Source organism: Lagopus muta, chromosome 9, assembly GCF_023343835.1.
Source record: "Lagopus muta isolate bLagMut1 chromosome 9, bLagMut1 primary, whole genome shotgun sequence".
Taxonomy (NCBI): domain Eukaryota; kingdom Metazoa; phylum Chordata; class Aves; order Galliformes; family Phasianidae; genus Lagopus; species Lagopus muta.
In genome coordinates this window covers 19,727,433-19,742,726 of record NC_064441.1, presented here as the reverse complement: position 1 = coordinate 19,742,726, position 15,294 = coordinate 19,727,433, and the positions used below count along the sequence as shown (strand labels likewise).

General features: G+C 45.8%; 1 long non-coding RNA gene across 4 annotated transcripts; it reads right to left on the bottom strand.

The window, feature by feature from the left end:
- Positions 1-1,233: 1,233 nt before the first annotated feature.
- Positions 1,234-11,481, bottom strand: LOC125697526 (uncharacterized). Of its 4 annotated transcripts, none has more exons than XR_007378832.1 (5): positions 11,416-11,481; positions 9,576-9,680; positions 8,375-8,545; positions 6,319-6,506; positions 1,234-1,993 (listed from the first exon to the last, which is right to left on the bottom strand). It is a non-coding gene; the product is annotated as an uncharacterized LOC125697526 (long non-coding RNA). The 4 variants fall into 4 exon arrangements; XR_007378831.1 differs by having other exon boundaries at positions 11,389-11,473; XR_007378834.1 differs by lacking the exon at positions 9,576-9,680.
- Positions 11,482-15,294: the final 3,813 nt, after the last annotated feature.

Sequence of the window (15,294 nt, the reverse complement as noted above, 5' to 3'; positions counted from 1 at the left end):
TACAGTGTGAACCCCTTCCATGGAAATCTTCCTACTTGGGTTTTTCTGCACTACCAAAGATTTTGGTGACAGGGCAGGCTTTGGGAAGGTCCCATCCCTGTTAGCAATGTGCTGGGGTGCTGGTTTGCCTGCATGGGTGTCTCCAAATTTTGGCATTGCCAGAGCGCCATCTCCCCAACAGGGGATCCTGATGCCTGAGCACTCCCAGCTCACATTGGTAGCTTTGTTTGGCAAATAGGAGGCAGAACATAGCTAGGAGATGTGTGGTTCTCCTCCTGCTGGAGCCAGTCATAGAATGCCTTGGGTTGGAAGGGACCTCAAGGATCATCAAGCTGCAACATCCCTGCTGCATTGCAGGGCTGTCAAGCTTCACATTTAATACTAGACCTCCAGCAGTGAATCTGCATCATTCTCAGTATGAGGAGTGGGGAATCAGTGTGCGTGTGATGGTGGAACAACTCATTTGCAAGGAAAATCCAGTATTCATGGGCATGTCAAACACCCTACAGGTAACTCAACAAACTGACACTCAAAACTGGTCGGCAATGGGGGTATAGGTGGGACAGCACCTGGTGATGTCACTCTGTATCTGGTAGGAGAGCCCAAATTTGTGCATCTGGACTGCATGTATGTCCAGCTTGGAGCACTTGAAATGGGTGCATGCCTATTTTTGCTTTCCAGCAGCTTCATGGAAATAGCTGCTCTGTGCCACAGCAATGCCAGATCTTTGCAGTTGCTGCCTCCGTTTGTAATGCTCCTGAGAAGTGCTGATGACCTCTCTACTGTCAAAGGTGCCAGTTTAGCACCCAACTCAGTGGAAAAAAGATTAAACTTCAGGAGCTTGGGGCATATTTCCCATGCAAAAAAAAAACAAGTACAAGAACACACGGCAAAATCTGGATTCACCACCACCTATAGATGCAAGAAGACTACCAAGATCTAGCTAAGACTCCTCTCTGCCTTGGGATGGACTCTACCATATGCCCACAAGCTGCCCTGTGACCCCAGCTCAGCCTCTCCATGCCACAGGCAGCCTTTTTATCAAGCAGTGAGCACAAGGAAGCTGCCCAAATGGCAGTCCTTAATGAAAGCTTTTGTCTGGTTGCAGAAAGAGCTGGAAAATACATCTGTCTGCTGCTTCTCCTCCTTCCCCTAAGTGCTTCAGGGCCATTCTGCATTGCCCACGCTGAGAGCAGACAAATAGAGGATTCAGCTGGTTTTGCCTTTCTCATTTCTTTTTTCTAATAGGACTCAGGAAAAAAAAATACCGCAGTAAGTGCATTTATGTTACATCTGCAGCATCTGTAATATTTTGGCATGTTCGCAAACAGAGGGAGAGCTTGATTGTTTAGAGGACAACATTGTGAGCCTTGTCTGCCCTATTGCTACCATTTCCCTCTCTGGAAACTTGGATTCAAACCCAAAGCACCAGAGCAGAGCCATTCTGCAGTGGGGCAGATCAGCCCTCACTGCACAGGTGAGGCCACAGCATGAAAAAAGGAAACAAGATTCAAAAATTTCCAGCTTTCAAAATCCAGAAAATAGACGAGATGTGCCTATGGAAAATGATTTTGGGGTGTCCCATCTTGCCCCTCTCTCTTTATTCTTACAAGCTAAATAAGAAAGCATTCAGAGCGATTTTTAAACAATCTGATATTAAAATGAACGTGTTTTTTTTTTTGCAAAACGCCACTTCCTAGCATGTTTAAGCACAGCTTTTGTGCTGTGAAAAGCTCATGGAGGGAAATTTATTTCTGCTGCCTTTTCAGTGATTCTCTGAGCAGAGCTATCTTCCAGCCTGGGGCTGCAGAGAGCTGGGTGTGAACTCGCTTTCTCTCCTATTGGGAGTTTCTTGAGTTGATAACATGCTCCATAGGGCAAGATGAGGACAGGAAGATGAAGTTTTTCCTGGAGAGTGATGCTATTAATCTTTTTCTTCTCGTTTGCTTGGTGCAGTGAGCTTGGTCTTTTCTGTCTGTGGCTGGAAACGTGCCTGAAAATGAAGAACAAATATCAAAACAGAGGCTACTTTAATTTACAGCCACTCTTACCATACGATGTATTTGGAGGGCAGTCAAATTGCCCTGCTAAATACCTACTAAAGTATCCATAATCTTGTCAAAACATCAAGTCAGATTTTCTGATTACTGTATCACACTCAGCAATGTGTCGTGCACTGCTGCATACTCAACCTGGTACAATTTTACCCAATGAGAGCCTGCAATCCCACAAGTGAGAACGGATTTTGCAACTCTCTTAATCCCATCTCCAACAAAGATGTTTAGAGCCCATAACAGGGCTACATTACTTTTCTGATGCTAATTCACCTTTTAGTGTCTTCTTCCTAAATGGTTTGATAGTGTTGCCTTGCTGCAGCAGTCCCTTACCTGGCAGAGTCTCACAAGGGGCCACGCTCCACTCGAGCCCAGTAAAATCACATCTCTTTCCTCAACAGCAAGTCTCAAATATACCCCACAGCCTCACAAGAGGCTGGGCATTCAGTTAAACACATTTCAACCACAGACCGGGCAAATGAATCTGCAGTTTCGCAGTGCTATGTCACTACAATCTCACCAATTCCTTGCAATATCCCAGCATGCAAGATACAATTTCTCCTATCTACTCCAATTGGCAACCTATCCCCGTTCAGGTAGCCCTGAACCTTCCTCACTGATCCTAAAGAGACCCTACAGACATCATGCACCAGCCATGCAGGAAAGCAGGTCTTCATCCTGCATGTATCAACATGAGCCTGAGATAATAAACGAGGAGCTAGAAGAGGAGAGAAATCATCAGGGCTGTTAATTTGACACCGACTCTTTTGATCTCCTCTTTAGATCATAAGGAAAGGGTAAGTGTGCTTCCTTTTAATCTTCACTCCCGCACTTTAAAGGCCTCAATAACGTTCCCACCAACCAGATCATTTTCATTTGCAACTCTAATTAATCTGTGAATAAATATGCTTCGGAGAGGTGGATTGATTTAAATGAGAGCTGTCTTTTCACCTTTAATCTATAATGCTGCATTTCTCTCTCTTGAGAAAATAGCTCCTAGCTTGCACTCTCTCCCTTTCTCCCCAAGTTCATGCAAGGCTCTTTCTCCTCTTTTTATTATTATAAAATAATGGCTTCAGCAGGTGAATAAAAGCTTAGGCAAGTTTGACAAAAATGGGAAGCTATTCACCCTTGCTACCTTTAATCTACTGCATTCTCCTCCTAATGAGTGTAAATTACCCTGGCTATTTCGCAGAGTCTTTATGTGGCATAATATCAGCCGGCAGGCCATTCTCAGAAGGGCGTTTTTATATGATTAGTATTAGTATTATCTTTAATCTTTTGTGGTGTGAAAGCTGAGGACAACACGAGGATCCACACAAAGCAAAGGGGAGCCTGGCAGGGCCTGCTTGACTGTGTGAAGGAATGGGTCCTCTACAGGGAGGATTGGGTAGCAAAGTAGCATCTCAGAGGGTGGAAAGCCACCAATAAATTTTAACCCAAATGTGGGAAGTTTGGCTGAAGCCACATCAATGCAAACAATAGGTTCCTATGCCAGTGATCAGTGGCTTCAAAAAGGGATGGAAAAGAAAGAAAGAAAGAAAGAAAGAAAGAGATACTAAGTGCCACAAATTCTCATGTGTTTTTTGTTGGGTTTTTTTTTTTTGCTTTGTGTAGTCAAGGTCTAGATGCAGAGGTAGCAATGCTGCCAGCCATCTGCTGCCCATCTCTCTGCACTGAAGAGGACCAGACTAACCTCTGATATCAACAGAAATGCTTGCTCTCAGATGCTGCCATTCTGAAGGCAGTAGAGGCATCACCACCCATGAGGATGCTGGTCATCACCATCCATTGGAAGGCTGAGCATCATCATCACCTGTGGAGAGGGCTGGGCATCACCAGCCATGGGGAAGATGGGCATCAGCACCCATGGGGAAGTTTGGCCATGGCAAGACTGGGCACAAACACCTGTGAGAAATAGAGGCATCATCACCACCTACACGTGTGGCACTGGGAGCAATGCCTGGAGGACCATCTTCTAAGCTCTTAGTACAGAAAGGTTGAAGAGGAAAGCTAAAGGAAAACATCCACCCAAGGCCTCTGATGAACAACAAATTGGAGGGAGAGCTAAGAGGAATTCTTGCAGTGTAGATCTCAAACTGGCTGGTACCACCAACATAAAGAAGTAACTCTTGCTTACTAACAAGAAATCAAACTAGGAATAAGTGCAAAGGAACACTTCAGGGGTGAGTCTCTCATCTTCACTGATGATTTGAAGGTGTTTAAGACATTTCTTCTGGAAGTCTTCAAGTCAAATCAGAAGCAGCTGTGGAAGACAGCTACCAAGAGATATATACGGGATGTGTTCAGGAAAAGTGAAAGGTATCACACCTTAGGGTTAAATATTCTGTAACACTTGTACTTAAGGTGAAACAAAGCCTGGAAATGCACCATGTGGGCAGGGACTGCTTGAGTTAGGCTGGTGCTCATGAGGTAACAAGAAAGCACTGAACAGATCATCCACAACAACTCACATCAGCTGAAGGAGAAGGCTGCTCACAGACTGGGAGCATCTTCACTTTCAGCTCAGAAGCAGCAGATAGATGTGGTGAGCCTTGAATCACATCCCTCACCCATGTGAGTTGATGCCACCCCACAGCACCAAGTGGTGTCACCATCCCTGCCAGCCACTCTGCCAGAGCTTGGCTGCATCACAAGGAGAGCAGTCAGGAGTGACTGAACAGAAGAACAGAGCTGACAGATTCCCCCTCCTAAAATTGGACAGCAATCTGAGAAGAAAGTCAAGTTTACACATATACTAATAGAATAAATCAGTACAATCCTTCTGGAGCAGACGAGTCCTGGCTTTCCTCTTCCAACAAGTTGCAGCCAGGCCATTTGCTAGCCCAGCCTCTTGTTAAACCCCTTCTGTCATTTCTCTCATCTCAGGATGGTTCAAACCCCCCATTATCCTGTTAAATCATGTGTCTTTTTCTTTTTTTTCTTTTTTTTTGTTTTAATTTGTCACTTGTGATTATTATTCTCCATTCTAAGGCCTCATATTCAGGGATTCATTTGTTTCACTCTTATTATGCACACTGTATATGTTCAAGGTCGCTAGTTAGTCTATTATTCAAGCAGGCACTTTTTTCCTTTTTTTTTATTCCCCCCTCCCCAAAGAGGCTCAGTTCAAGGTCTCGCATTCTCTGCTTTCTCCCCTAAGTTTTTGCCATTTCTTTTTCTTATAAAAACATTTTCCCTTGCCTCACATTCTCCAGCAGCTTCCATTCAATTCAGTCCCTGCTAATATCTCCCTGCAAGAAGCCCAGGGCAGACCCCAAGTCAGCCGCTTCTGCTGTTTTAAAAGAACCAAAGAAAGCTTTTTATTTTCTTAGGCTCTCCAGCAATTTCTTGAGTTGCAAGCTGATGTACAAAGCGTTCTTAGAGGTGACCAGGAGATTTCCATATCATTTGCAGCAGCACCAGCTAAATATCAAACTGCTGCGTGGGACGCGGATGATAACCACCCCAGGAAATGAACTCTTACAGTCCTATCCACCAGAACTGAATTTTAGCTGTGCTGCTGTTGTTCTTGCTTGCAACAAGAGGTAAAACAGCAAGGGATTGACTAGCAGCTAGTGTTTAATTTTGGATGAACAATGGAAACAAGGCTTCAGCCCACTACATGCCTACTTGTCAAGTGACAAGATCCTCAACAAACCCTCCTGCGCTATCCTGCGCCATCTCTCATTATCCAGGTATATTTATGCACATTGTCTGAGCAGGAAAAAACTCCTCCTGCTTTGAGCTCTCCCAGGAGGACTCATGACACCCTATCCTGAGCATGAGGTGCAGTTGTGATTTCATAGCAGGCTTCAAGGCACAGCCATAATCAGAAGGTGGAAATTCAGGCACTCGCCACCTGTGATCAGAGTCAGAGTCACTCTGTGGGGTGCAGCAGTAAGACTGGGGAGGAGGTGCCTCCCCAGTACATAACTGGGGCTCCTCAGTGCTGGATTCACACACCACAGAGCCTGGGTGAGCATCACAGCAGTGCCATGAGCAGCCCCAGAGAGCAGCTGCCAGGAACTCACACCCCAAGCAAAGCCTCAGGAAGCAATCCCACACCATCGGGCATGGGAAAGATGTTCACAGACATCCTGTGTTTGTAATGATCTTATGGATCTGTCCTAGCTTTCATTTCATCAGGCTTACCTTTGCATTGCAGTTGTTAAACACGTTTGTGACACTGGGATACACCAGCTAGTTGCATTTGGTTTTCCACCAGGTCACCTTCCAAAGTGGTACTTTGGAAGCTACTTACCTGAAGCAGCGGCAGCAGGAGATGAGGAGTTCTGTGCATTCCCATGTCTTCACACAGCTCCACCCAATATGGCTGCTGGGCCATACACAGCATCCAAAGTTAGAAGGGCCCACCTGCTCTAAGTTGCTGCCACACAGGTAACAGTGCACATTTCATTTTTAATCTGCCCCTCCTCCTCCTCTTTTCAGCTTCAAGAAAAAAAAAAATAGATTATATTTTTTTGTTTGCCAGGCTCAGTCACAGCACAAGGACATGGGGAAAGACATTCTTTCAATTCTTTGGGCATTGTGGCCAACTGAAATGAGAAACAAGACAAAGCCAGAGAAGAAAAGCTTATTATGGGCAGCCTAGTCGGAAGAAAATGAATCACCCAAACAGATAGGTTTCAATGATCTCAGGCGAACTACACTCTTTATTCCATACACCCGCATCTAATTGTTCAAGAAAATGTTCATCTGCTTCATAATGACTGTCATAATGGAAGTTATGCGAAATAACTAAAGAAGTTTATTCAAGGGTCTGCTTCTGAAAGTACAGCTATAATGCACTTTCTTCTGGAGATTTAATAGAATTTCCTCTCATAGAAATTAGATGGATAACAAGTAATTTTTTTTTAATTTGAAAACTATGTCGGATAGAACCATAAAATTGCTCAGATTGGAAAAGACCTTCAAGATCAAGTCCAACTTCAACCTAACCACACTACCCTAACAACCCTCCACTAAATTATGTCCCTGAGCAGCACATCCAAACTGTTTTTAAACACATTCGGGGATGGTGACTCTACCACCTCCCTGGGGAGCCTATTCCAGTGCTTAACAACCCTTTCTGTAAAGTTCTTCCTGATATCCCATCTAAACTTACCCTGGCACAACTTGAGGCCATTTCATAGAATTATCACAGAATCACAGAATGGCCTGGGTTGAAAAGGACCACAGTGATCATCTGATTCCAACCCCCTGCTATGTGCAGGGTCACCAAACACCGGACCAGGCTGCCCAAAGCCACATCCAGGCTGTCCTGGAATACCTCCAGGGATGGGGCATCCACAACCTCCTTGCACAACCTGTTCCAAGGGTTACCTGACATTAGATAGGACTTAGAATCAGGTTTATGGAGTGTAGGAGCAGGACAGCCAGACGTTGTTTTAAAAAAACAAAGAACCAGATGGGAAAATACAGCAGTGCAGAGCTCCCCAGCACCTGCTCAGGTCAACTGTTGGGATGAGAAAACAACTCTTGTTCACCTTTGGGACCTAAAACAAGCAGGGTCCTCCATTGAGATCTCATGATACATCTAGAGGCCTCTTCCTTTGGTGGAAAGTAGTACAAGAAGAGCTGATTTGCACAGTTTCCCTGGGCAGAAACAGCAGGAGAAATTCAGACAGCACAGTGTTTAATGAAGAAGCCTAAGCAGACACCTTAAACAATATAAGCCCAGAAGGAACAAGAGAGATTGTGGATTACCCCTCCCTGGAAGCATTCAAGGCCAGGCTGGATGGGGCTGTGAGCAACCTGGGCTAGAGAGGGGTGTCCCTGCCTGTAACAGGGGGATAGGTGCTGGATGATCCTAAAGGTCCCTTTCAACCCAAACCATTCGATGGATTCTATGAAATAATCTAGTATCTATAAGGAGCAAAATGGAAACACTCACTGGGCTTCCTAGAAAATTCTTAAGACCTAAAGCAATATGCTGAGTACAGCTAAAATTTCACTTTGAAAGCTTAGAGCACCAATGGGAGGCAACACCACGAGTGCACAGATTGGAGTTCACAGCCTGGTGAAAGCCTCCTCCATGCCCACTGATATACCATCTCTAGAGTTGAGGGTGCAGAAGGCAAAGCAGGCTCAGAGAGCACCAGTGAGTGAATCTGGTGAAGCCCTTCAGCTTTTACACACAGTGGAATGCTTCTCTGCCTTCACTTAAAATCAAAGCTCTATCATTCTTAGGTAAACCCAAGTGTGTAGGAATATTGTGTGTCCTCCAGCTGGACAGCAAGAGGTTAACAAGACACTGAGAAAATATGTTTTCCCCACTGAAAAAAAAAGAGCTTTACTTATTTCCTTCATGAAGTACTCAGCATGCTTCTGTACTCCTTGTCAAACAAAACCACAATGCAGCTTTCAGAGCAGAACACGTTGACATGAGCTTTGGCAGGAGGCAGGATGACGAGATGCTGGAGGACCAGCTGTTTGCTTGACATCAGCTCTTATTCTTCATCCTTGAGCTGGAGGGAAGGAGAGGCTCCATTAAATGCAGCAGCATCCTGAAGGACGTGACCAACTTAGAAATCCATGAGTCACCCACCAAAGCTGGGCAGAGGGATAACTCATGTGGCTCAAGTTAGAAATGGGATGAAGTGCTTCACAGAGCTGAGGACTGAGAAAGTGGATGGGCAGGTGCAGCTTCCACTCTGAAGAAGATATAAATTTCCTTTCCTTTTTATCTTTAATAATTATTTCTTTTTAAAGGAAATAAAGCATTTTTACTCCACACCTCCTCTCCCCATAGGATCCACTGGGCTGCTGTTAGTGTTGATGTCAGGGGCAGACAGGGGGGAGCACAGAGCATACGAAGCTGTACAGTAATGCAGAATCTGGGGACTTTTTTAGAGCCCAGGAAGAGCCAGGCACCCAGAAACATCCAGCAGGCCCAAAAGCTCCCACAGCAGGGCTTCTGAGGTCAGCAGAGGTCTTCTGAGGACCCAATGCAGCCCCAGACCTCCCATCAGCCCCAGGCAATGGGACAGGTTGCTCAGCTCCTCCAACTCCTATTTCAGCTTAGAACCTTGGTAGCTCAGCAAGGACATCTGAGAGCTGCTTGCAGCTCTTAATGGTAGAAGGCTGGTTCTTGCTGGAAGAGTACTTACAGGAACAGAAAGCAGCATTATACCTTTCATTTTACATACAGAAAGCATTGTATGTCAGTCCTTTTGTCTGAGAGCACGCCTCTGATCGCTGTTTTCACATGCAAGACTTCTGAAGACAATAAAGTTTCTCAGAAAAGCTTCAGCTAGGAAGATAGTTGAAATGCACCTGGAGTTTAAGTTTAAAGTTCTAATATTCAAAGTTTATGAAAGCAACAAGCTGAGGTTTCCCAGGGAGCTAATTGCTCAGCTTCCAGTGGCATTTCAAAGCAGATTTCAGGAAATAAACTCCTGTCTGCCAGCATCGTTTATAACCAAGAAAAACAAAAGCACTCCTTCCATCGTCAATAATATAGCACCCACTCAAGGAGTCCTTGGTCTAATTACAGACCTTTTGATCTTACTGCACTGACCAGCAGTGCTGAACAGTCTGCCTCTGGAGCAGGAGGCCCTGAGAGCATCACGCTTTGCTAAGACCATGCTGGAGACAGGAGACCTGGAAGATATACTCAGCAGTTGAGTGAAACCATCCCCTGATTATGGGCACTCCATAGAGCAACAAAGGGGCTAATCACTATCTTAAGTTAGTGGAAATTTAAGCTTAAAAAAAAGAAAAGGTTTCATTTTTATCTTACAAACAGCAAGCAAACAAAATGAGGAAGCATTTCCACAGCCACTTTGTCTCAGCTTCAGTTTAAAAGCTCCACACACACAGGTAGGTACTCTGCTCATCTGCTTTGTATCTCCTTTTAATATTAGGTAGGCTAAAGGAAATAGTTACCTCATTTCCCAGGCTCTCCCACATGTAAACCTGCAGACTTTACCTCTACCACCCAGTTTACAGAAAAACTGCAAATGCACACAAGCAACTGATGGAGAAAGGTGCAAACGAGCTCAGTGACACTATTAGCACTTAAGCAGTCTAGAAGTATTGTCTGGGCTTGAAGATGTGCTGCAAGCACATCTTGTTGCTACAGTGGCATCAATGAGGGCTTGAAATTGCTATCAGGACCTTCAGGTGCCGAGGTCTTCCTGCAAAATGAAGAAACAAGCCTAGAATTTGGGACAAGAAGGAGCTTTCTGTTATCTAAAGGCACTTGATAAGAAAATTACAGAGTGAATCCCACCATGCAATCATCATGAGAGCGCTGGGAAGGAGCTGCTCATGGCAGTCACTAGAAAAGAGCAAGGAAGTAAAGGTAAATACATATTGTTCTATTACAACACCAGAATCTAAGAGCCTGTAGCCAGTTCTGTTCAGCTTAAGAAGGACTCCAAGAGCTCCTCTGAAATCACCCACCCCACTTGAAATGCCACCCCAACTGCTTGAGGCTATGAAGGAGTATGAGGCAGCCCATACTCCATCTAACACCATGTGGTTCCCAGGGTGTTCATATAAACATGGCAGTATTACAGCAGCTTCCAAAGACCAGGTCTGCTTTCACCATGAGCAGATTTACCTACCTGTACAAAAAGTATAGCGCAGCTCAAGCAATTTCTGCCACAGACCATATATATATAGAATCATTTGTGTGTGAAGTGACTCCCAGAGGTCACTTAGCCCAACACCCTTGCAACAACAGGCACACCTACAGCTCCATCAGGTGCTCATAGCCCCATCCAGCCTGACCTTGGGTGTCTCCAGGAACAGTGCATCTACTATCTCTCTGAGCAACCTATTCCAGTGCCTCACCACCCTTACTGTAAAAAACATCTTCCCATATCCAGTCTAAATCCCTCCTCCCCCCTTCCCCTTTTAGTCTGAAACCATTTCACCTTGTCCTGTCACAACAGACCCTGCTAAAGAGTCTGTCCCCCTCCTTCATACAGTCCCATTTTAGATACTGAAATGCTGCCCTCAGATCTCCCCACAGCCTTCCCCTCTCCAGGCTGAGCCACCCCAGCTATCTTAGCTTATCCTCATAAGGAGATATTCCATCCCTGGGATGAGCTTTGTAGCTCTCCTCTGGATGTACTCCAGCAGGCCCATGTCTTTCCTGTACTGAAGACTCCACACCTGGATGCAGTGCTCCAGGTGAAGCCTCACCAGCACAGAGCAGAGGAGCAGAAAGACACTCTTCTGCTAACATGCTGGTTTTCAGATTCTCCCAGGGGACATTTCTATGTCGGACCTACCCTACAAAGGAAAAGGAGTAGAAGATCTGATTCTGGATTGCTAAGACAAAAACTATATAAAGAAATACCTATTCAAGATCTGCAAAAAGAAATACCTCCCAGTCAGGGCATACAGCAGAGAATCCCTTTCTCTGCAAGAAAAGATCCAGCCAGCACCTATGATGCTGAACCCAAAGAGGGAAAGCCTTCCTGAGACCTTTTTTAAGCCCATCAGGCTCTTGGTGAACTCCTTCCACCTGTGCCAAGCAGGACCAGCTGCACCCTGCACCCTTAATCAGTTCCTTTCTCAGTTCAGCCCACACCCAATGCAAGACAAAGTTTCGTTTCCTCCTAGGATATAAATCACATATGTTTTCCAAGGGGCCTTGGCAAGCAGAAGTCAGAGTAATGAGGTTTGTGCAAGCATTTTAAGCCTGCAGCTCTTCTTGGTGTTGGGTGTTGGACAAAATATCAGGCTGAGCTGGGACCTGGATCCCACATCACTACAGGTGCTGGAGATGCCCATGCCTATGGCCATTCTGCTGTCTGCTCATGCCCTGTTCCACAGCTCTCATCCTGCAGGAGCCACACAGAGCCCCCTAAGGCTTTTGTTTCCCCCTCTCATTTCACTGTGGCTGGTGTAGGTATTCAGGACTGGCTTTTCTGGAGGTGGCTCTCATTGTTCCTTCCCCCGCCTTCCCCTGCTGACCAAATGCATGGAAGGTCAGTTAGAAATGAAGCTGCTTTTATCTGCAATCTCCCACCAGCCCTAAGCTGGGTCCCCTTTTTCACACTGAGGCCCAACCAAGCATGAAGGAAAATAATTTTACCCAATCTCTCTGCTCTAACGCACACCAACCCCCGCCCTCCTTTGCCACAACTCCCCACCAATCTAAAGGGGATGGAATTAAAAAAAAAAAAAAGGGAAAAAAGGAGAAAAAAAAAAAAGCTCTTTCCACAATGAAAGCGCAACTAGATAGAAATCTTGGCCAGGCACCACTCTAAATGTGACTGCAGCTTTCTGCTTGTCCTCGCTCCAATATCACCATCTCCACTGTTCAGCTTTCTGGTATACAAATACAATAATAATAAAAAATAGTAACCAGATGATTACTCGTGTTCAGTGTAATTGCAACAGGCAGAGGGAAGAGGACTGATTAATTTGCCTTGTGAATTATGCATTCTTTTCCCCATCTCCTTTCCTCCCCCTCTGCTTCAAGCACACTTCTCCGAAGCTTTATTATGTACATTCCTTGAATATTGTCACCTGTCTTCTCTTTCCTGCAAGAGAGCTGTTGTCAGTAGGTATCAGTAGAGGCTCGGTGCTTAATCCGCTATGAACACTCAGCTGAGGAGCTCGGCTGTGTTTGCTGCAGTCGGTGTATGAGCAAGGACAGAAAGCCCACCACGCCAACACGGAGCACAGCGCGTGTAATTCCCTATAGCACCAGTCTCAGGATTTATGGAGCTAGGCAAACAAGCTTGCACAAGTGAAACAAAGACACTCAGGCACGACAAGCCAGCAGCTATTCATATTTTAAAATCCTCAGTGGAAGAGCTGTTTTGCCTCTCAGCTCAGCGAGACACTTAAGTGCATGCTTATGTTTAATGCTCACTGGAGCATCCCTGCGCTGAAGTTACAGCCCACAAGGCTGTTGCCTCGAGCTGTGTTTTCCTCAAAACATGGTGTAAACAGGTGAGAAACATCCCAGTGAATGGGTAAATTTCCCATCTGTTGATGGACGTGCCTTTGGGTTTGATGGTTCTCCAGGCCAAAGCGCAGGACACAGCTACCTTGGAATTGAACAGGGGCACCGGAGAGTACATCATCCATCTTCCTCCCATAGCACCACGGGTGATATCCCACTTGCAGCCCATTCATCCACTCCCTGAGCATTGTTTAGGGCCCTGAACCTTCGAAGTGTTTAAACAAGTCATAGAATCATAAAATGGCTTGGGTTGGAAGGGACCTCAATGAAAGTCCTCCCAATCACCAGGCAGTTTTGCAGTCTTAGTTTCTTTAGGAACTTTCTGAGTGGAAGGAGAAAAAAAAAGTGATATTTTATCCTTTTTAGCCCAAATGGTTGTTTCATAGAATGCAGATGTCCTTCAAAAACAGGGTTGGCCTCTGCTCCTGGGTAACAGCGATAGGATGAGTGGCGATGGTTTCAAGTTGTGTCATGGGAGGGTCAGGTTGGATATTAGTAACAATTTCTTCTCAGAAAGAGCTATGAGGCAGTGACACAGATTGCCCAGGCATGGTGGTCACCATCCCTGGAGGTGTTTGAGAACCATGGAGATGTGACACTGAGGGATGTGGTCAATGGGCATGAAGGTAATAGGTTGATGTTTGGACTAGATGATCTTAGAGGTCTTTTCCAAGCTTAAAATTCTATGATTCCATGAGCTAGGCAATCATAGATTTGCTTCTAGAGAACTCAGTGTACAGGTACACATCATGTATGGCAACACCAGCACTTAGATCCACTGGAACACCACCTCCTGCAGCCCAACCACTGCAGATCCCATCCAGGAGACCTCTGCTCAGCCTCCAGGGCAACTTTCAGTAGTAAAATGTGGTGTCCCCCAGCATTAATGCAAAGAGCCACTTGCAGAAGTATGTGACAGATTGCATAACCCAGTAACCCACGCACTGGCGTTGTGGGGGCAGCAGCACTGTTTGGAGATGTCCTTGCTCCTCCCGGGGAAAAAATGAGGAGAAAAGGTGAGTAAACAGAGAAAGGTACAAGCAACCCCCCCCCTCAGATCTCCCTGAGGAGATTTTGGAAGAGATCACCTGCTAAGGAGAGGATGGATAGAAATTTTCAGGGTCTAAAAGCTGATTAAAAGCTCAGATAAGGTCAGATTTTCAAAGACTGTTGAAAAGCCGCTTTGGAAAAGCCCCTCTTCTTTCCCCTGTTTCTCCGGGCTCTTCCAGCCCTTTCCAAAAAGCCCTCTCTAGGCTTCTGAAGGTGAAAGGAGCCGAGGGACAGGTGCTGGGGGGAGGCCAGATGCCACGGAGGATTTGTTGCCGGTGTGTTGTGCCACAGTGCAGGTCCCCATGCCGCAGCCCAGACAACAGGCATTGAGCTCCCTGCACCCCTGGGGACACGGCTAACCCTGTGTTGCCATCAGGTGCACGCAGAGCCAGCAGCCCTGCGGCGAGAGGAGAGCTGCGAGGCGATTAGAATATTCCAGGGGGAACTTTTTTGCTTCAAATGAAAATAAATGCAACTGAAGGATTACAAAACCCAAACATGGAACATTACATGAAGCCATAATTGCCTCCTATTATTTCCCCGCGCTCACCAAAACAGCTATTTAGACAAACAAAAGAGCAAAGAAAGGCAGAGACCAGTGCTGAAAGTTGTTTTATCTCTGTTAATCCCCACTGCTTTGATAAGTCTGTAATAGGATCATTTGGCATCTCCAAAGTGCGGTGCCTGAGGAAATTCCTCTTTGCAGGCAGGTTTTGCCCAGGTGTCCTCTTCCAGAGATGGGACGATATGGGGATGGCTCAGCTCTGGGCGGGCAGCACTCCGAAGAAAATTGCCCTCTATTTAGCATGCACGGAGCTAAGGGATCTCCTGCAGCTGAGATTGCTCCCAAATATTGTTTTATTATTGTTTTATTAATCTCCCTTTTATGTTCTTTGCAATTCAGCTCTTTTGAATGCTCTTTTTGTCGACTTCGGATGCCTTTATTCACATTTAAAGGAGCTTGTTCCACAAATGCTGGCATTTCCCTCACCCGGACTGTGTTAGGAGTTGCTGCCCTGGGCTAACAGCTCCAGAGTTGTGCTATCCCATCCCCATATGCTGGAAGCAGTGGGATTTTGTGCTGTTCGTGTTGGCAAGGAGAATCGTAGAATCACTGAATCTTAAGATTGGAAGAGACCTCTAAGATCATTAAGTCCAAGCATCAACCCACTCCCACCATGCCCACCGGCCATGACCCTCAGTGCCACATCTCCACAGCTCTGAAACACCTCCAGG